This window comes from Mustela putorius, unplaced genomic scaffold (assembly GCF_011764305.1).
Source record: "Mustela putorius furo isolate JIRA1106 unplaced genomic scaffold, ASM1176430v1.1 tig00003834_pilon_pilon_pilon, whole genome shotgun sequence".
Lineage (NCBI taxonomy): Eukaryota > Metazoa > Chordata > Mammalia > Carnivora > Mustelidae > Mustela > Mustela putorius.
The window spans coordinates 59,673,913-59,695,324 of NW_025421987.1; the positions used below are offsets into that span (position 1 = coordinate 59,673,913).

Genomic DNA, 21,412 nt, shown 5'->3' on the forward strand with positions numbered 1-21,412 from the left:
GAAAGAGAAGGAGAAGCAGAAGAAGAAGAAGCAGAAGGAAAAGGAACAGAGAGGTAGGAGGAGGAAGAGATGAGGATTACTTCTAACCGTCTGTTCGATTCCCCAGTGACAAAGTCAGCAAAAGGAGCCAAGGATAGCACTTCATCCTGAAGAGTAGGTTAAAGAAAATGATGTATGTGAAAAATGTTCCTTGAACTCTTATGGGCTTCACAAAGTTATTCTAGGATGGCTTACGATGATCCTAGTCACTGAGGCACAGAAGTTAGGTGACTTTGCCACCATCACACTAATGCAAGTGGCAGAAGGCTAATTCAAAATGATATCTTCCAAATCCCCCAAGGTTTTCCACTTGACGCTTTCTATACTGTGAAGTAAAGAGGTTGGCCTGATGCTAACTTCTTTTCATACTTTGTGATGAAACAGAATGCATCCCCCCCTCACCTTTGGGACAGGAGCAGTTCCCACAAGGGCAGATGACATGAGAATGAATGAGGCTGACTATAATAAAAAAAAAAAAAGGGACAATTTCTACAAAATGAAATGACTCTTTTACACTCAGCACCCACAATTTTGTCATTCATATATTATTGTAAGCCGACTCCACTGGGAGGTAGCTTGCACACATTCACTGTAACACTCTATCGAGGTGGTTTGATAATGCTTTTAACATCAGTTGTTTCTCCTGAATCTGCCTTAGTCAAATGGCCTGCAGAAAGAAATGCTTGGTTCTAGGATTTCTTGCTTTCCTATGGGCTGGATTTGGCCTTGAAGGCAAAGAAGAGAAAGAAGAACACAACTGTCGCTTGCTGGGCAAGTTTGATCTGATTGGGTATGGAGATGCCCCAAATCCCTCACTTGTTATTGGAGGATTGCTTCCTATTCAATACAGGATTATCCTGGCAAATGAGTCTATTTTGGAGGCAGTCTCCACAAAACATGAAGGGTAAGCTGCTTTTCTTGTCTTCTTTTTCATCAGACACAAGTGATGAAAGAGTACGGGGTGTGGGAGTCAGAGTCTGGAACTGGGGCCATGACTCTGACGCTATTTATTTGATGTAGGAAATACACTGCCTGTTTCTGGGCCTCAGTTTCTCCTAGGTGGACACCCTAGGAGTGCTAGAAAAGAAGCGAGAAAAGTTGGCCTCAAGTGGGTCCTTTCCCACTTCTGTACTTCAGAAAGAAAAAAGACAGGTTTTGTACAAGAGAGCGCAGGGCTCTTCAAAGGCTGGTTTGTGGACCAGCAACATCGGTAACACCTAAAAACTTGTTAAAAATGTGGAATCTCAGGCTGCCTCCCACATCTGCCCAATCAGAATCAGCACTTTGACAAGACCTCCTGGTGATTTACGTGCACATTAAGGTTTGAGGAGCACCAACGCAATGCAGTGTTGCAGCTTTCTTGAAAATTGCTATTACACTAAGCTCTCAAGTGAAAATACACGATGTGGGGATGCCCATTTATTTCTGAGCTAATATTCATAGTAAGATTCCTTGCCCTGAAGATTTCTACCCTCCTCTCCTCACACTAAAATTGTCACGTGAGGACGCAGAATCCATAACTAATAATCTGAATTTACTAACAATGCATTTTAAGAAAGGTAAACAAGGCTTAGATTTGCATATGTGTGCATGGCACACGTGCACACGCACACACACACACATCAAAACACACACCTTAGCTATGAAAAGAATGCCAGAAATTAAAACAAAGGAAAACAACTCTTCACTACTTTACTACCATAACAAAGCAGCTCTTTTCCATTTATTTTCTCAGTCCTGTGTATTTAAATGCAACCATAATTTTTGCGCAGTTGTGAACACAGTAAGGACACAATTTTATATTGGACCCACTTATATAGTGAGCATTTCTATGATGCTGCATGGCAATTATGATTATAAATGCATGCTGTAAACTATAGAAAATTAAAAAAGAGAGATTTATTTATTTATTTATTTGAGAGAGTGAGACAGAGAGCACATAGAGGGAGAGGGAGAAGCTGACTCTCCACTGAGCAGAGAGCCTTACATGGGGCTGAGCCAAAGGCAGATGCTTAGCTTACTGAACTACCAGGTAATCCTTAGCAGCTTCTTATACAATTAAATCTTTATTCTTTTCTGTTATCTTTTTTTTTTTTTTTTTTTTTTTTTTTTTTTTTTTTTTTTTTTTTTTTTTTTTTTTAAACTTTTTTTTGATTTTTTTTTTTTTTTTTTTTTTAAAGATTTTATTTATTTATTTGACAGATCGCAAGTAGGCAGAGAGGCAGGCGAGAGAGAGGAGGAAGCAGACTCTCCGCGGAGCAGAGAGCCCGATGCGGGGCTCGATCCCAGGACTCTGGGATCATGACCTGAGCCGAAGGCAGAGGCTTTACCCACTGAGCCACCCAGGCGCCCCTCTTTTCTGTTATCTTGTTTCAGGCTATGTATTTGAAATATCATTAGAGGGATGGATAAACAGTAATGTTGTTGGCAAAACGAAAGGGTTGCAATCAATCTCATTTACCTCTTTCCTGGACCTTCTAATTCTTTCCCTTCCTTACAGGGAAGCAAAGGGAAGAGGGATGAGAAGGGCTTTTGCTCACAGCTACATTGTTCAGTGGGTTAAGCCACTGCCTTCGGCTCAGGTCATGATCTCAGGGTCCTGGGATTGAGTCCCGCATCGGGCTCTCTGCTTGGCAGGGAGCCCGCTTCCCTCTCTCTCTCTGCCTGCCTCTCCATCTACTTGTGATTTCTCTCTGTCAAATAAATAAATAAAATCTTTAAAAAAATAAAAGTTTTAATTAAAAAATTTTTTTCTTAAAGTGGGTTTTATACTCAATGTGGAGCCCAATGTGGGGCTTGAACTCATGACCCTGAGATCAAGACCAGAGATGAGCTCAAGAATAAGATGCGTAATTGACTGAGCCCCCCAGGTACCTATTTGCTTTTAACATAGATTAAAGTTTAGTTAAAACTGGGAAGAACAGATACAGAGCAAGATGTCAGAGGAGTAGGAGACCTAAATTTCCTCAGGTCCCAGGGATTCAGCTAGATAGTTGTCAAATGATTCTGACAAGCTAAAAAATCAGCAGGATGGCAAAGAGAAGAAGAGCAACAATTCTGGGAACAGAAAAGCGACCACTTTCTGGAAGGTAGGACATGCGGAGAGTGAATCTGAAGCAATATATGTGGGGTAGGGTCTGACTCCCAGCAAGCAGTAGAGCAGTGAAACAAAATTGGAACTTTTAGAAGTCTGCTCCACTGAGGGGCGTCACTCCAGAGGCTGAGCAAGGGTGAGGGGGGTGGGGGAGGTGGAGCCCTCATAGGGACAGTGTGGTCTCAGGACCCATGGGATCACAAAAAGACCAGGGGAGCGACAGAGCTCCCAGGTATAAGAGCAGGAAAGCCAGCTACAGAGACGGAGCTGAGGAGTGGGCTCTCAGCTCAGGGTTACCTTAAACAGTGATCCACGGCACAGTGAGGCCACTGCTCTTTGAGGAAGGACCCCACAAGTGGAGATCTGGGGAGACCCCCCCTTCATCCTCTGGGAGGAGGAGATCAGGAGCACGCTGCAGGAATCTGCTGGGTTTGGAGACTCCAAATGGGGCTGTGTACCAGAGATAGCAACGCTTGGTGACAGGCCAGATGAGCACAGAGCACGGCTGGAGATGAGGGAGATGGGAGGGATTGACTGCTTTTCTCTGAGGGTGTACTGAGGAGTGGGGCCCTGAGCAATTGTCTCCTCTGGGTCAGAGACTGGGAGGCTACCGTTTTCATTCCCATCCTCCAAAGTTGTACAGAAAGTATTCAGGGAACAAAAGCTACCAAGAGCAAACCCAAGCAGATTGCTTAGCCTGGTGGCTGGCAAGGGCAGTGCAATTCCACCTTGGGCAAAGACATTTGAGACTCACTGCAACAGGCCACTCCCCGAGAAGATCAGCAAGAATATCCAGCCAAGACCGAGCTTACCAATTAAGGAGAACAGTGGAACTCCAGAGCTAGGGGAAATCAACACATAGAATTCATGACTTTCCCCCCATGATTCTTCAGTCTTTTAAAGTTAAATTTTTTTAATTTTATTTTTTTCTTATTCTATTTTAAAAAAATTTTCCTCTTTCCCATTTTAACCATTTTTTCATGATTTTATCCCATCAATACCTTTTTAAAAATCTTCTTAAATTTTCATTGTTATAGTCATATTGTATCCCTTCATTGTATTTAAACTTATTTTTTGTATACATATAAGTTTTCCTTTCTTTAAAATTTTGGGTACAGTTTCTTCTAACAGATCAAAATATACCCTAAATCTAGCGTGTGTATTTGTTCTAGTCTCCAGCATGATCACATTCTCTTCTATTTTTTTTTTAAACCAACTTCTTATCTCATCAGTTTCTACTTTAGAACCTTTTAAAATTTTCATCTTTACATATTCCATCCCTTCATTGTGTTTACCTTTATTTTGTGTGTGTGTGTGTGTCTGTGTGTGTGTGTATAATATTTCTTTCTTTAAAATTTGGGGAGGCAGGTTCTTCTAACAGACTACAAAATATATCCAAAATCAAGTGTGTGGCTCTGTTTTATATATATATATAAAACTTTTATATATATGTGTGTATATATACATATACATGTATTTATATATATACACACATATATATAAAAGTTTTATATATATGTATATATGTGTGTACATATATACATACATATATATGTATATACATATATATGTATAAGTACATATATATACACATATATGTATATATATGTATAAAACTTTTTTTTGATTTTTTCTTTCTCCTTTCTTCTTCTACCAGTATTGGGTCTCTTCTGATTTGGTTAGTGTACATTTTTCTGGGGTCAATATTACCCTTTTAGTATTTTGTTCTCTCATTCATCTATTCTTATCTGGATAAAATGACAAGCTGGAAAAACTCACCTCAAAAGAAAACAAAAAAAGAACAAGAGGCAGTACCAACAGCTAGGGACCTAATCAATATGGACATTGGTAAGATGTCAGAATCAGAGTTCAGATGCTCACTGGGCTTGAAAAAAGCATAGATGATAGTAAAGAATCCCTGTCTGGAGAAATAAAACCCCTTTTTGGAGAAACAAAAGAACTAAAATCTAACAAAGTTGAAATTTAAAAAGCTATTAATGAGATGCAATAAAAATGGAGGCTCTTATGATAGGATAAATGAGCCAGAAGAAAGAATTGGTGATATAGAAGACCAATGGTGGAGAATAAAGAAGCTGAAAAGAAAGAGAGAGAGAGAGAGATAAACAACTGGATGAAAAGGGGAGAATTTGAGAGATAAGTGATACCATAAGATGAAACAATATTAGAATAATTGGGATCCCAGAAGAAGAAGAAAGAGATAGAGGGGCAGAAGGTATATTGGAACAAATTATAGCAGAGAATTTAACCAATTTAGGGAAGGGAACAAGCATCAAAATCCAGGACGCACAGAGAACCCCTCTCAAAATCAATAAAAATAGGTCCACACCCTGTCATCTAATAGTAAAACTTAACAAGTCTCAGTGACAAAGAAAAAAATTTGAAAGCAGCTCAGGAAAAAGGGCCTGTAACATACAATGGTAGAAATAGTTTGGCAGAAGACCTATGCACAGAGACCTGGCAGGTCACAAAGGACTGGCATAATATATTCAGAGGATTAAATGAAAAAAATATGCAGCCACAAATACTATATCCAGCTAGGCTGTCACTGAAAATAGAAGGAGAGATAAAAAGCTTCCAGGACAAAAACTAAAAGAATTTGCAAACACCAAATCAGCCCTATAAGAAATATTGAAAGGGGTCCTCTAAGCAAAGAGAGAACCTAAAAGCAGTAGACCAGCAAGGAACAGAGATAATATACAATAACAGTTACCTTACAGGCAATACAATGGCACTAAATTCATATCTTTCAATAGTTACTCTGAATGTAAATGGGCTAAATGCCTTAATCAAAAGACACAGGGTGTCAGAATGGATAAAACACAAGACCCATCAATGTGCCATCTGCAAGAAACTCATTTTAGACCCAAAGACACCTCCAGATTTAAAGTAAGGGGGGAAATTTACCATGCTAATGAACATGGGGTGGCAATCCTTATATCATATCAAATAGATTTTAAGCCAAAGACTATAGTAAGAGATGAGGAAGAACACTATATCATACTTAAAGGGCATATCCAATAAGAAGATCTAACAATTTTAAATATCTATGCCCCAACGTGGGAGCAGCCAACTCTATAAACCAATTAATAACAAAATCAAAGAAACACATCAACAATAATACAATAATAGTAGGGGACTTTAACACTCCCCTCACTGAAATGGACAGATTATCCAAGCAAAAAATCAACCAGGAAATAAAGGCCTTAAATGACACACTGGACCAGATGGACATCACAGATATATTCAGAACTTTCCATCCCAAAGCAACAGAATACACATTGTTTTCTAGTGCACATGGAACATTCTCCAGAATAGATCACATCCTGGGTCACAAATCAGGTCTCAACTGGTATCAAAGATTGGGAGCATTCCCTGCATATTTTCATCTGCCTCATTTATCCTAGCAGTCAGAGCCTCCATTTTTTAATTGCACCTCATTAATAGCTTTTTTGATTTCAACTTGGTTAGATTTTAGTTCTTTTAGTTCTGCAGAAAGGGCTTTTATATCTCCAGAGAGGGTTTCTCTAATATCTTCCAGGCCTTTTTCCGGCTAGAACTTTGAGAATCGTCATTCTGAACTCTAGATCTGACATATTACCAATGTCTGTATTGATTAGGTCCCTAGCCTTCGGTACTGCCTCTTGTTCTTTTTTTTGTGGTAAAATTTTCCACCTTGTCATTTTGTCCAGATAAGAGTATATGAAGGAGCAAGTAAAGTACTAAAAGGGTGGCAAAGACCCCAGGAAAATATGCTTTAACCAAATCAGAAGAGATCCCGAATCATGAGGGGTGAGAAAGGGGATAAAAAGAGGCTCAGAGGGGCGCCTGGGTGGCTCAGTGGGTTAAGCCACTGCCTTCGGCTCAGGTCATGATCTCAGGGTCCTGGGATCGAGTCCCGCATTGGGCTCTCTGCTCAGCAGGGAGCCTGCTTCCTCCTCTCTCTCGCTCTCTCTCTGCCTGCCTCTCTGCCTACTTGTGATCTCTCTCTCCCAAATAAAAAAAAAAAAATCTTAAAAAAAAAAGCTCAGAAAGAAAAAAAAAAAGAAAAACAATTAAAAAAAGAAAACGAATAAAGAAAAAGTATAAAAAAGAAAAAATCTATATATATTAGATAAACTAGTTAAAAACGTTAAAATAAAGAAAAAAGGTAAAAGTTAAAAAAAATTTAGCGGAAGAAGAGAAAAAAAAATTGAAAAAGAAAAAAATTAAATTAACTGCAAGACTAAAGAATCATAGGGAGAAAGCCATGAGTTCCGTGCTTTGCTTTCTCCTCCTCTGGAATTCCGCTGCTCTCCTTGGTATTGAAACTGCACTCCTTGGTAGGTGAACTTGGTCCTGGCTGGATTTCTTGTTGATCTTTTGGGGGAGGGGCCTGTTGTAGTGATTCTCAAGTGTCTTTGCCCCAGGCGGAATTGCACTGCCCTTACCAGGGGCTGTGCTGAGTAATCCGCTCGGGTTTGCTTTCGGGAGCTTTTGTTCCCTGAGCAGTTTCCATAGAGTTCCGGAGGCTGGGAATGAAAATGGTGGCCTCCTGGTCTCAGGCCCGGAGGAGCCAAGAGCTCGGGGCCCCACTCCTCAGTGCACCCTCAGAGGACAGCGCCCATTTACTCCCATCTCCCTCGCCTCCGGCCACGCTCCGAGCTCACCAAGCCTGCAACCGGTTCAAGGTAACCCCCAGCTGTGAGCTCACTCCACGGCTCTTTCTCTGTAACCAGCTTTCCTGTTCTAATACCTGCAAGCTCTGCGACACTCAGACACCCCCAATCCCTCTGTGACCCTGTAAGACCTGAGGCCACGCTGACCCCACGTGGGCTTCACCCCAGTTTAGCCTCTGATGTCCCTTAGTGGAACAGACTTTTAAAAGTCCCGATTTTGTGCTCCGTTGCTCAGCTGCTTGCCGGGAGCTGGTCCCTCCCCCTGGGGTCTATCTTCCCATCGCTTTGGATTCACTTTTCCGCCAGTCCTACCTTTCAGAAAGGGGTTGATTTTCTGTTTCTAGAATTTCTGTTCTTCTTCTCTTTGATCTCCCATTGGATTTGTAGGTGTTTGCAATCTTTAGATAAGCTACCTAGCTGATCTCCTGCTAGCTGAAGTAGTCTCAGCCTGCTACTTCTCTGTCATCTTGACTCCTCCCCTCCCTGCATATTTTCAGACCACAATGCTCTGAAGCTAGAACTCAATCACAAGAGGAAAGTTGGAAAGAACCCAAATACATGGAGACTAAACAGCATCCTTCTAAAGAATAAATGGGTCAACCAGGAAATTAAAGAAGAATTGAAAAAATTCATGGAAACAAATGATAGTGAAAACACAATGATTCAAAATCTGTGGGACACAGCAAAGGCAGTCCTGAGAGGAAAATATATAGTGGTACAAGCCTTTCTCAAGAAATAAGAAAGGTCTCAAGTACACAACCTAACCCTACACCTAAAGAAGCCGGAGAAGGAACAGCAAAGAAAGCCTAAACCCAGCAGGAGAAGAAAAATCAGAGCAGAAATCAATGAAATAGAAACCAAAAGAACAGTAGAACAAATCAATGAAATTAGGAGCTGGTTCTTTGAAAGAATTAGTAAGATTCATAAACCCCTAGCCAGACTTATCAAAAAGAAAAGAGGACCCAAATAAATAAAATCATGAATGAAAGAGGAGCAATCATAACCAAAACCAAAGAAATACAAACAATTATAAGAACATGTTATAAGCAACTATACACCAGCATATTTGACAATCTGGAAGAAATGGATGCATTCCTAGAGATGTAAAAACTACCAAAACTGAACCAGGAAGAAATAGAAAACCTGAACAGACCTGAACAGAGACTGAAGCAGTCATCAAAAATCTCCCAACAAATAAGAGCCCAGGGCCAGATGGTTTCCCAGGGGATGTCTACTAAGCATTTAAAGAATTAATAACTATCCTCCTGAAACTGTTCCAAAAAATAGAAATAGAATGAAAACTTTCAAACTCATTTTATGAGGCCAGCATTATCTTGATCCCCAAGCCAGACAAAGATCCTATTAAAAAGGAGAATTATAGACCAATAACCCTGATGTACATGGATGCAAAAATTCTCACCAGACAAAGATCCTATTAAAAAGGAGAATTATAGACCAATAACCCTGATGTACATGGATGCAAAAATTCTCACCAAAATACTAGCAATAAGATTCAACAGAACATTAAAAGGATTATTCACCATGACAAAGTGGGATTTATTCCAGGGCTGCAAGTTTGGTTCAACATCCACAAATCAATCAATGTGATACCATACACTAATAAAAGAAATAACAGGAACCATATGATATCCTCAATAGATGCTGAAAAAGCATTTGACAAAGTACAGCATCCTTTCTTGGTCAAAACTCTTCACGGTGTAGGGATAGAAGGTACATATGTCAATATCATTAAAGTCATCTATGAAAACTCCACAGTGAATATCATTCTCAAGGGGGAAAGACAGAGCTTTTCCGCTTAGGTCAGAAACACAGCAGGGATGTCCACTATCATCACTACTATTCTAGTACTAGAAGTCCTAGCCTCTGCAATCAGACAACAAAAAGAAATAAAAGGCATCCAAATTGGCAATGAAGAAGTCAAACTCTCACTCTTTGCAGATGATATGGCACTTCATGTGGAAAACTCAAAGACTCCAGTCCAAAACTGCTAGAACTCATTCAGGAATACAGTAAAGTGTCAGGACATACAGTCAATGCACAGAAATCAGTTGCATTTCTATACACCAACAAGACAGAATAAAGAGAAATTAAGGAGTCAATCCCATTTACAATTATACCCAAAACCATAAGGTACCTGTCTCTGACCAAAGAGACAAAGAATTTGTACTCAGAAAACTATAAAACAGTCATGAAAGAAATTGAAAAAGACAGAAAAAAAAAAAAGGAAAAATGTTCCATCCTCACGGGTTGGAAAGAACAAATATTGTTATTGTGAAAATGTCTATGTTAGAGCAATCTACACGTTTAATGCAATCCCTATCCAAATACCATCAATTTTTTTCAAAGAATGGAACAAATAGTCCTAAAATTTATATGGAACCAGAAAAGACCCTGAATAGCCAGAGGAATGTTGAAAAAGAAAACCAAAGTTGGCAGCATAACAATTTCAGACTTCAAGCTCTATTACAAAGCTGTCATCATCAAGACAGTATGGTACTGGCACAAAAACAGACACATAGTTCAATGGAACAGAATAAAAAACCCAGAAATGGACCCTCAACTCTATGGTCAACTAATGTTCAACAAAGCAGGAAAGAATGTCCAATGGAATAAAGACAGTCTCTTCAACAAATGGTGTTGGGAATATTGGATAGCCACATGCAGAAGAATGAAGCTGGACCATTTCTTTACACCACACACAAAAATAGACCCAAAGTGAATGAAAGACTTCAATGTGAGACAGGAATCCATCAAAATCCTTGAGAAGAACACAGGCAGCAACCTCTCTGACCTCAGCCGCAGCAACTTCTTCCTAGGAACATCACCAAAGGCAAAGGAAGAAAGGAAAAATGAACTATTATGACTGCATCAAGATAAAAAGTTTTTGCACAGCAAAGGAAATAGTCAACAAAAGACAACTGACAGAATGGGAGAAGATATTTGCAAATGACATATCAGATAAAGGGCTAGTATCCAAAATCTATAAAGAATTTATCAAACTCAACACCCAAACAACAAATACTCCAATCAAGAAATAGAAGACATGAACAGACATTTCTGCAAAGAAGACATCCAAATGGCCAGCAGACACATGAAAAAGTGCTCAACATCACTGGGCATCTGGGAAATACAAATAGAAACCACAGTGAAATACCACTTCACAGCAGTCAGAATGGCTAAAATTAACCAGTCAGGAAGTGAGAGGTGTTGATGAGGATGTGGAGAAAGGAGAACCCTCCTACATTGTTGGTGGGAATGCAAGCTGGTGCAGCCACTCTGGAAAACAGAATGGAGGTTTCTCAAAAAGTTGAAAATAGGGACGCCTGGGTGGCTCAGTTGGTTAAGCAGCTGCCTTCTGCTCAGGTCATGATCCCAGCGTCCTGGGATCGAGTCCCACATCGGGCTCCTAGCTCAGCGGGGAGCCTGCTTCTCCCTCTGCCTCTGCCTGCCATTCTGTCTTCCTGTGCTCGCTCTCTCCCCCTCTCTCTCTCTGATAAAAAAAAAAATTTTTAAAAAGTTGAAAATAGAGCTACCCTATTACCCAGCAATTGCACTACTGGGTATTTCCCTAAAGATACAAAAGTAGTGATCTGAAGGGGCATGTGCACCCGAATGTTTATAGCAGCAATGTCCACAATAGCCAAACTATGGAAAGAGGCTAGATATCCATCAACAGATGAATAGGTAAAGCAGATGTATATATACATACAATGGAATACTATGCAGCCATCAAAACCCCCAAATCTTGCCATTTGCATTGATGTGGATGGAACTAGAGAGTATTATGCTAAGTGAAACAAGTCAATAAGACAAAAACAAATATCATATGATCCCTCTTTATGAGGAACTTGAGAGGCAGGATGTGGACTCTTGGGGGGAAGGGAGAGAAAAATGAAACAAGATGGGACTGGGGAGGGAGACAAACCATAAGAGACTCTTAATCTCAGGAAACAAAGTGAGGGCTGCTGGGGCAAGGGAGGGATAGGGTGGCTGGGTGATTCACAGACCTGTACCCCTGGAACAAATAATACATTATATGTTTATTAAAAAAACTGGGAAGAACAAAAATTGGGAATAGAATAGTTATTTTTCAATGGAGAAGAAATTGAAAAAAAAACTGTGTTGCTGAATTACATGAGAAATATTTTTCCCTTTCATGGCTGAGGGATGAAAAGAGGGAGGCATTTTAATCATGGTTATATATGAAAATGGTAGAAAGGAGACATTTTTTTCAATTAAAAAATTTGTCAACATGGGTTGCTGGAGGGGAGGTTAGTAGTGGGATGGGCTAACTGGGTGATGGGAATTAAGGAGGGCACTTAATGGAATTAGCATTGGGTGTTATATGCAACTGATGAATTGCTAAATTCTACCCTGGAAACCAATAATATACTATATATTAAGTGAATTGAATTTAAATTAAAGATTAAAAAAAATCTCTCAACATTAACAATCAAATAATGGCAGGAAAAATGATTAAATTGGAGTCATAGTTTACATAGTGTGTAGAAATTTTGTGTTTTGTTTTGATATACTTTTATAGTATTTTCATGTTTTTAAATAATTTAATTATAATCAATGTCCAGAATAAAACAAGAGAAACCTATAGGAGAGTAAGATGGGAAAGGAGTCATGTGGCATCAAGGACTTCCAATGAATGGAAAAAATGTATTGAGGGGTTCTTTAGTACTGCATGTAGTAGAGAGAGCAGGGAATATAAAGATATTTTTATGAAAAGACATAATTAGCAATTTGGGGAGATTAGATCATATGGAAGATATTTAGAGAAAGAAAATATGCAAAAGGGTGCTTCCTCGCCCAAACCAGTCACCAGTGAATATGACGCATCCATGAACCCTTGAAGTTTGCAATATCGTTATGAAATATTAACATGGTCACGCCAGGGAGGTGCCTGCTCAGATTCTCACAAAATGCTCTCAGCATCACTCCCAGCTAAAGGTTGGTGTCCCCCACCCCCAAAGATCCACCCATTGTCAAATGCCTACAAATCTGTTTCTTTTCCAGGTTTAACTTTTGGGGTTTCTGCTGGATGAAAACCATAATACACACAATCAACGAGATGAAGAAGAAGGATATTTTGCCCAATATCACTTCAGGCTATCGGTTTTTTGATATCTGTTCCATCACCTGCAAATCTGTAGAAGCAGCTTTGGTATTCTTTACAGGCAAGGAAGAAAACAAGCTCAATTTTAGGAAGAGTACTGGAGCATTTCTGGCAGACATTGTTGGAACAGATTGGATCATTCTCATCAGTTGCCTTATCAAGAATTCTAGCGTTATATTATTTACCATAGGTGTACTCAGGTATGTCAGAATACCATGCTGGGTGCTAGCTTGTGAAGAATCACAAGCTATGTTTGGCTTAATTGCGGTAGATAGTAAGGTGCTCAGGTGAGGCTGAGATGAGATGCAGAGACCAGCAGGGACCATGGTGAAGCCGCTGCCCCTAAATTCTCTGTTCAGTCTGGGCTTAGCAAGTGTAACCTGATGCCTACCTGAAGGTGATTTCAGCCTCTTCTTTAAAAACTAAAATTTATTTATTTAAAGGAGAGAGCACAGGTGAGATAGGGCAGGGAGGAGGGGTTGGGGTTGGAGGGGAAGAATCTCAAGCAGACTCTCTGTTGAGCTCTGAGCCCTGCAAGGGGCTCAGTCTCAGGACCCTGAGATCATGACCTGAGCGGAAATCAAGAGTCAGAGGCTTAACTGGCTGAGCCACCCTGGCCCCCATTTCAGGCTCCTCTTCATCCCTTAGGATTCTGCTTTAATTTTTGCCTAGAGGTTGTGAGTTACTGATTTGTACCCCTTGAGGCATGGCACTCGAAGCACTGAGTGAGGCACGGAGTAGGTGATGGAAAAATACTGAGTGGGTGGTTGGTTGGTTGGCTGGTTGGCTGGTGCTAGGTGCTATAAATAACTCATTTTGTTTCTTGCCTATATTAAAGCTTATTATTCATGACTCTTTGCTCCTTATACTAATGTACTGAAATGGGCCTGTGGATCTCACAAGATAGCTAGAATTTTGGGATGCTAACATTATGGAATTTTTGTTTTTTACTTAAAAATATATATTTTTTACTTTAAGTTTTTACTTTAATTCCAGTTAGTTAATGTACAATGTTATATTAGGTCCAGGTATATGATATAGTAATTTAACAGTTCCCTCCATCACCCTGTGCTCATCACAACAAGCGCCTTCCTTAATCCCCATCTTCTATTTCACACATCCTCCTACCCACCTCCCCTCTGGTGACCATCTGATAATTTTAAATTCAGAGACTTGGAACAAGTTTCAACTTAAGAACAGAGGATATTAGGAAGAAAGGATTATTAAGAAAATATAAATAAAATTCTATAAGTATTTCTAAGGCTGGATCATTACAGTATAGTCCAGATTTATTAATGTGAATGATGATTAAGTTTATTTGTGTTACTAAAGTAATGGGAGAATTAGAAGTAATTGTAAAAAGTAGTCTTTACATCGTATTTCTTTTATAAAGCTGCAAATACGAATGTAGGAGGAACAGGAAAACACTGAGAAACAGAACCAAGAGGAGGGGTTGGGTGACACAGCTGACATCTTAGGCGTGGGCTTCATGCAGCTCAGTCGAATGGTTCCCGTGAGCCCTATCTTCCACCAAAAACCACCTGTGATCCAGACTGACTAGAAACCTCTGATTGATTTTCTCATTTAAATCCTTTCAAAGAAGGAAAAGAAATCCATACGACATTTTCACATTGGTTGTTTCACTTAATATACTCTTATTATATAACATTTATATTAATATAATGTGTGTATTATTCATTATAAGCCACTGAGTATATATTAGTTGTACTTAATATATAGATGTCATTACCTGATTCTACTCATGGGGAAACAGGTTCAGAGGGTTTAAGTAACTTGTCTATAGTCTTACACTAACTATGGAGCCAGAATTAAAAGTCAGGCATCTGTGCTTCCTAAATGACATTCTTTCCTATATATGACCTCCCTGATGTTGCTGCTAGCGAGTTTCCAAAGCAGAATGTAAACGTTAGCTAGTGGAGTAAGAATAGGACAAGTGGTAGAGAAAAGAGAAAAGAGAAAATAGGAATATTTCGTCTCTTATAAAGGAATTGACAGTCATGGGGACATGGAATTATAATATAGGAGGCCCTATTGATGGTGACATATTAATAACAAGGAATGAGTTAGGGGAGAATGTAGCATATGTTCCTCATTGTAGAGTCAGGGAGACTGGGGGTCCGGCATAGCAGAAATACATGTGAGGCTCGAGAATTCACAGTACTGATGAAAATATAAGAATCACTGTCTTTAAAATCTTTTCATTTTTCTAGACAAGCACCTATGAAATGAGTGCCACTTTGTTGGAGAATGCAGCTAGACCTGTGGGTGCAGTAGAGTTTCCTACCACCCTCCATCAGTGAGTCTCAAGACCTAAACACTTAGCAGTCCTGGTGGAGAGAAAATAAGAAAGAGAAGAAAAAGAGGGAAAGGAGTGGTGGTGGGAAAACACATACACACAATGAAGAGGGGCCGAGGAAAGGGGGGAAGAGAGGAAGAGCAGGAGGGAACTGGCCTGCCAAGTACACTGTGAATCCACTCTCTCCATCGTCCCCGTGGGTGAGAAGCTAGAGCCAAGATAGCGCCTGGATGGCTTTACTCCCACATCTAGTCTCATGTGAATGTAGATGAAAGGGCAGAAGACCTCCTTTTCCGTGCTGTTACTCCAGCTGTGTTTGTAGGTGGGTTATGCCTCTACCTGCTCAATTCTTAGTGACAAACACCAGTCCTCATCTTATGTTTGCACAGTAGCTGGTGACAAGATCCAGTCGGATGCCATGGTCCAACTCATCTAACATGTTGGGTGGACCTGGAGAGCCATCATAGCAGCTGGTGATGATTATGGAAAATGTGGAGTAAAAACTCTTAGGGAAAGAATGGAGAGCGCCAACCTCTGTATTGCATACTCTGAAATAATTCCCAAAGTCTTTTCAAATGAGAAAATGCAGAAAGCTGTTGATGCCATAAAGAACTCCACTGCCAGAGTTGTTTTGCTTTATGCATCTGATATTGACCCCAGTTCTTTTGCATTAGAAATGGTTCACCATAACGTAACAGACAGTATATGGATAGTGAGTGAAGCCTGGATTACTTCAGCCCTCATCACAAGGCCTGAATATTTCCCATATTTGGGGGGAATTATTGGATTTACAATACCAAGAGCTGATATACCAGGATTAAAAGAATTTCTTTATGATGTATATCCTGGCAAGGAGCCAAATGATGTCCTGACCATTGCATTCTGGCAAACCGCTTTTAACTGTACTTGACCCAATAGCAGTGTTCCATACAACACTGACCATAATGTAACTGTGACGGGAAAGGATGACAGATTACGTGCCGCGTCTGAAAAGTTCTGTACAGAGACGAAGAGTTGGAAGATCTTAAAAATACGTATCTGGATGTGTCTCAGCTGAGATTCAAAAAAAATGTCAAATAAGCGGTGTATTCTTGGCTTGCACCTTGGATGGTCTAACTAGACTTGAAGAAGGACATGGGCCATATGTTCCTGGAAACACCTGTTCATATATATCTGACTTTGAGCCTAGGCAGGTAAGTTGTTGTTTTACTTCATGGTATAGTTTCACATTAAAAGAATTCATACTAATAAAACCATTGACTTGCTTTAGTATTTAATAGATATGATTTATCACACACCTACCTAGAAGAATAGCTTGCTTATATGACCTAAATGAGCATTTTTAAGTTCCCATTTGTTAATAGAGTTTTCTTATTGGGTTTGATGTGAATGAAAGTAAACCCCCTCAAAACAGTACCTTGTGCAAAATAGTTTTTTTTCCCCCTTCACTTAAGTGAAGTTCAGAGATTAGCATTCTAGAACTGAAAGATGGCTTATGAATCCTGATTACTTCTACCTTCTTTTTTTAAAATTTTTAATTTATTAATAAGCATATAATGTATTATTAGCCCCAGGGGTACAGGACTGTGAATTGCCAGGCCTAAACACTTCACAGCACTCACCATCACATACCCTCCCCAATGTCCACAACCTCACCACCCTCTCCCTACCCCCTGCTCCTGGTCACCCTCAGTTTGTTTTGTGACAGTAAGAATTTCTTATGGTTTGTCTCCCTCCTGATCCCATCTTGTTTCATTTATTCTTTTCCTACCCCCCCCAACCCCCCACATTGCATCTCCACTTCCTCATATCAGGGAGATCATATGATAGTTGTCTTTCCCTGAATGACTTATTTTGCTAAGCATAATATCCTCTAGTTCCATCCACATCATTGCAAATGGCAAGATTTCATTTCTTTTGATGGCTGCATAGTATTCCATTGTATATATATACACCACATCTTTTTTATCCATTCATCTGTTGATAGACATCTAGGTTCTTTCCATAGTTTGGCTATTATGGACATTGCTGCTATAAACATTTGTTTATAGCAGCAGTTTATGTGCCCCTTCGGATCACTACATTTGTATCTTTAGGGTAAATACCCAGTAATGAGATTCCTGGGTTGTAGGGTAGCTCTATTTTCAACTTTTGAGGAATCACCATGCTGTTTTCCAGAGTGGCTGCACCAGTTTGCATTCCCACTAACAGTGTAGGAGGGTTCCCCTTTCTCCGCATCCTCACCAGCAGCTGTCATTTCCTGACTTAATTTTAGCCATTCTGACTGGTGTGAGGTGATATCTCATTGTGGTTTTGATTTGTATTTCCCTGATGCCGAGTGATGTGGAGCACTTTTTTGTGTGTCTGTTGGCCATCTGGAAATCTTCTTTGCAGAAATGTCTGTTCATGTCTTTTGCCAATTTCTTGATTGAATAATTTTTTCTTTGAGTGTTGAGTTTGCTAAGTTCTTTATAGATTTTGGATACTAGCCCTTTATCAGATATGTCATTTGCAAATATTTTCTCCCATTCTGTCAGCTGTTTTTTGGTTTTGTTGACAGTTTCCTTTACTGTGCAAAAGCTTTTGTTCTTGATGAAGTCCCGATAGTTGCCCTTGCCTCCCTTGCCTTTGGTGATGTTCCTAGGAAGAAGTTGCTGCGGCTGAGGTCGAAGAGGTTGCTGCCTGTGTTCTCCTCAAGGATTTTGATGGATTCCTTTCTCACATTGAGGTCTTTCATCCACTTTGAGTCTATTTTCATGTGTGGTGTGGGGATATGGTCCAAATTCATTTTTCTGCATGTGACAGTCCAATTTTCCTAGCACCATTTGTTGAAGAGGCTGTCTTTTTTCCATTGAACATGCTTTGTTAAAGATTAGTTGACCATAGAATTGAGGGTTTATTTCTGGGCTTTCTATTCTGTTCCATTGATCTATGTGTCTGTTTTTGTGCCTGTACCATACTGTCTTGATGATGACAGTTTTGTAATAGAGCTTGAAGCCCAGAATTGTGATGCCACCAACTTTGGCTTTCATTTTCAGTATTCCTTTGGCTATTCGAGGTCTTTTCTGGTTCCATACAAATTTTAGGATTATTTGTTTCATTTCTTTGAAAAAAATGGTTGGGTTTTTGATAGGGATTGCATTAAATGTGTAGATTGCTTTGGGTAGCATAGACATTTTCATAATATTTGCTCTTCCAATCCAGGAGCATGGAACATTTTTCCATTTTTTTTGTGTCTTCCTCAATTTCTTTCATGAGTACTTTATAGTTTTGAGTATAGATTCTTTGCCTCTTTGGTTAGGTTTATTCCTAGATATCTTAAGGTTTGGGATGCAATTGCAAATGGGATTGAATCCTTAATTTCTCTTTCTTCTATCTTGTTGTTCGTGTAAAGAAATGCAACTGATTTCTGTGCATTGATCTTATATCCTGACACTTTACTGAATTCCTGTACAAGTTCTAGCAGATTTGGAGTGGAGTCTTTTGGGTTTTCTGCATATAGTATCATATCATCTGCAAAGAGTGAGAGTTTGACTTCTTCTTTGCCGATTTGGATGCCTTTAATTTCTTTTTGTTGTCTGATTGCTGAAGCTAGGACTTCTAGTACTATTTTGAATAGCAGTGGTGATCATGGACATCCCTGCCATATTCCTGACCTTAGCGGAAAAGCTCTAAGTTTTTCTCCATTGAGAATGATATTTGTGGTGGGCTTTTCATAGATGGCTTTGATAATATTGAGGTATGTGCCCTCTATCCCTACACTTTGAAGAGTTTTGATCAGGAAGGGATGCTATACTTTGTCAAATGCTTTTTTAGCATCTATTGAGATTATCATATGGTGTTGTTCTTTCTTTCATTAATGTATTGTATCATTGCGGATGTTGACCCAACCTTGCAGCTCTGGAATAATCCTTTTAATGTACTGTTAGCTCCTATTGGCTAGTATTTTGGAGAGAATTTTTGCATCTGTGTTCATCAAGGATATTGGTCTGTAATTCTCTTTTTTGATGAGATCTTTGTCTGGTTTTGGGTTCAAAGTGATGCTGGCCTCATAAAATGAGTTTGGAAGTTTTCATTCTATTTTTGTTTTTTGGAACAGTTTCAGGAGACTAGGAATTAATTCTTCTTTAAATGTTTGGTAGAATTCCCCTGGGAAGCCGTCTGGCCCTGGGCTTTTGTTTGGAGATTTTGATGACTGTTTCAATCTCCTTACTGGGTCTGTTCAGGTTTTCTATTTGTTCCTCGTTCAGTTTTGGTAGCTTATATGTCTCTAGGAATGCATCCATTTCTTCCAGATTGTCAAATTTGTTGGCATAGGGTTCCTCATAATATGTTCTTATTTGGTGTTGTGACCTCTCCTCTTTCATTCATGATTTTATTTGTTTGGGTTCCTTTCTCTTTTCTTTTTGATAAGTCTGGCCAGGGGTTTATCAATCTTATTAATTCTTTCAAAGAACCAGCTCCTAGTTTCGTTCATTTGTTCTATTGTTCTTTTGGTTTCTATTTCATTGATTTCTGCTCTGATCTTTATGATTTCTCTTCTCCTGATGGGTTTAGGCTTTCTTTGCTGCTCCTTTAGGTGTAGGGTTAGGTTGTGTACTTGAGACCTTTCTTATTTCTTGAGAAAGGCTTGTACCACTATATATTTTCCTCTCAGGACTGTCTTTGCTGTATCCCACAGATTTTGAACCATTGTGTTTTCATTATCATTTGTTTCCATGAATTTTTTTCAATTCTTCTTTAATTTCCTGGTTGACCCATTCATTCTTTAGAAGGATGCTGTTTAGTCTCCATGTATTTGGGTTCTTTCCAACTTTCCTCTTGTGATTGAGTTCTAGCTTCAGAGCATTGTGGTCTGAAAATATGCAGGGAATGCTCCCTATCTTTTGATACCGGTTGAGACCTGATTTGTGACCCAGGATGTGATCTATTCTGGAGAATGTTCCATGTGCACTAGAGAAGAATGTGTATTCTGTTGCTTTGGGATGAAATGTTCTGAATATATCTGTGATGTCCATCTGGTCCAGTGTGTCATTTAAGGCCTTTATTTACTTGTTATCTTTTGCTTGGATGATCTGTCCATTTCAGTGAGGGCAGTGTTAAAGTCCCCTACTATTATTGCATTATTGTTGATGTGTTTCTTTGATTTTGTTATTAATTGGTTTATAGAGTTGGCTGCTCCCACGTTGGGGCATAGATATTTAAAATTGTTAGATCTTCTTATTGGATATGCCCTTTAAGTATGATATAGTGTTCTTCCTCATCTCTTATTATAGCCTTTGGCTTAAAATCTAATTGATCTGATAAAAGGATTGCCACTCCTGCTTTCTTTTGATGTCCATTAACATGGTAAAATCCCCCTCCACCCCTTACTTTAAATCTGGAGGTGTCTTTGGGTCAAAAATGACTTTCTTGTAGGCAGCATATTGATGGATTTTGGTCTTTTATCCATTCTGATACCTGATTAGGTATCTGATTAGGATATTTAACCTATTTACATTCAGGGTAACTACTGAGAGATATGAATTTAGTGCCATTGTATTGCCTATAAGGTAACTGTTACCGTATATTGTCTCTGTTCCTTTCTGGTCTACTACTTTTAGGGCATCTCTTTGCTTAGAGGACCCCTTTCAATATTTCCTGTAGGCTGGTTTGGTGTTTGCAAATACTTTCAGTTTTTGTTTGTCCTGGAAGCTTTTTAATCTCTTCTTCTATTTTCAATGATAGCTTAGCTGGATATAGTATTCTTGGCTGCATGTTTTTCTCATTTAGTGCTCTGAATATATCATGCCAGCTCTTTTTGGCCTGCCAGGTCTCTGTGGATAAGTCCGCTGCCAATCTTTTTACCATTGTATGTTATAGACTTCTTGTCCTGGGCTGCTTTCAGTATTTTCTCTTTGTTGCTAAGACTTGTAAATTTTACTATTAGATGACGGGGTCCATCATCTAATTAGATGAGGGGGTTTCTCTGTATCTCTTGGATTTTGATGCTTGTTACCTTTACCATATTAGGGAAATTCTCTCCAATAATTCTCTCCAATATACCTTCTGCTCTCCTGTCTCTTTCTTCTTCTGGAATCCCAATTATTCTAATGTTGTTTTGTCTCATGGTATCACTTATCTCTCAAATTCTCCCCTCG

The 21,412-nt window shown here is 39.3% G+C and overlaps 1 pseudogene; it reads left to right on the forward strand.

Moving 5' to 3' along the window:
* Positions 1-701: 701 nt before the first annotated feature.
* The window catches only part of LOC101676900, a 38,129-nt pseudogene continuing 17,418 nt past the window's right edge, over positions 702-21,412 (forward strand).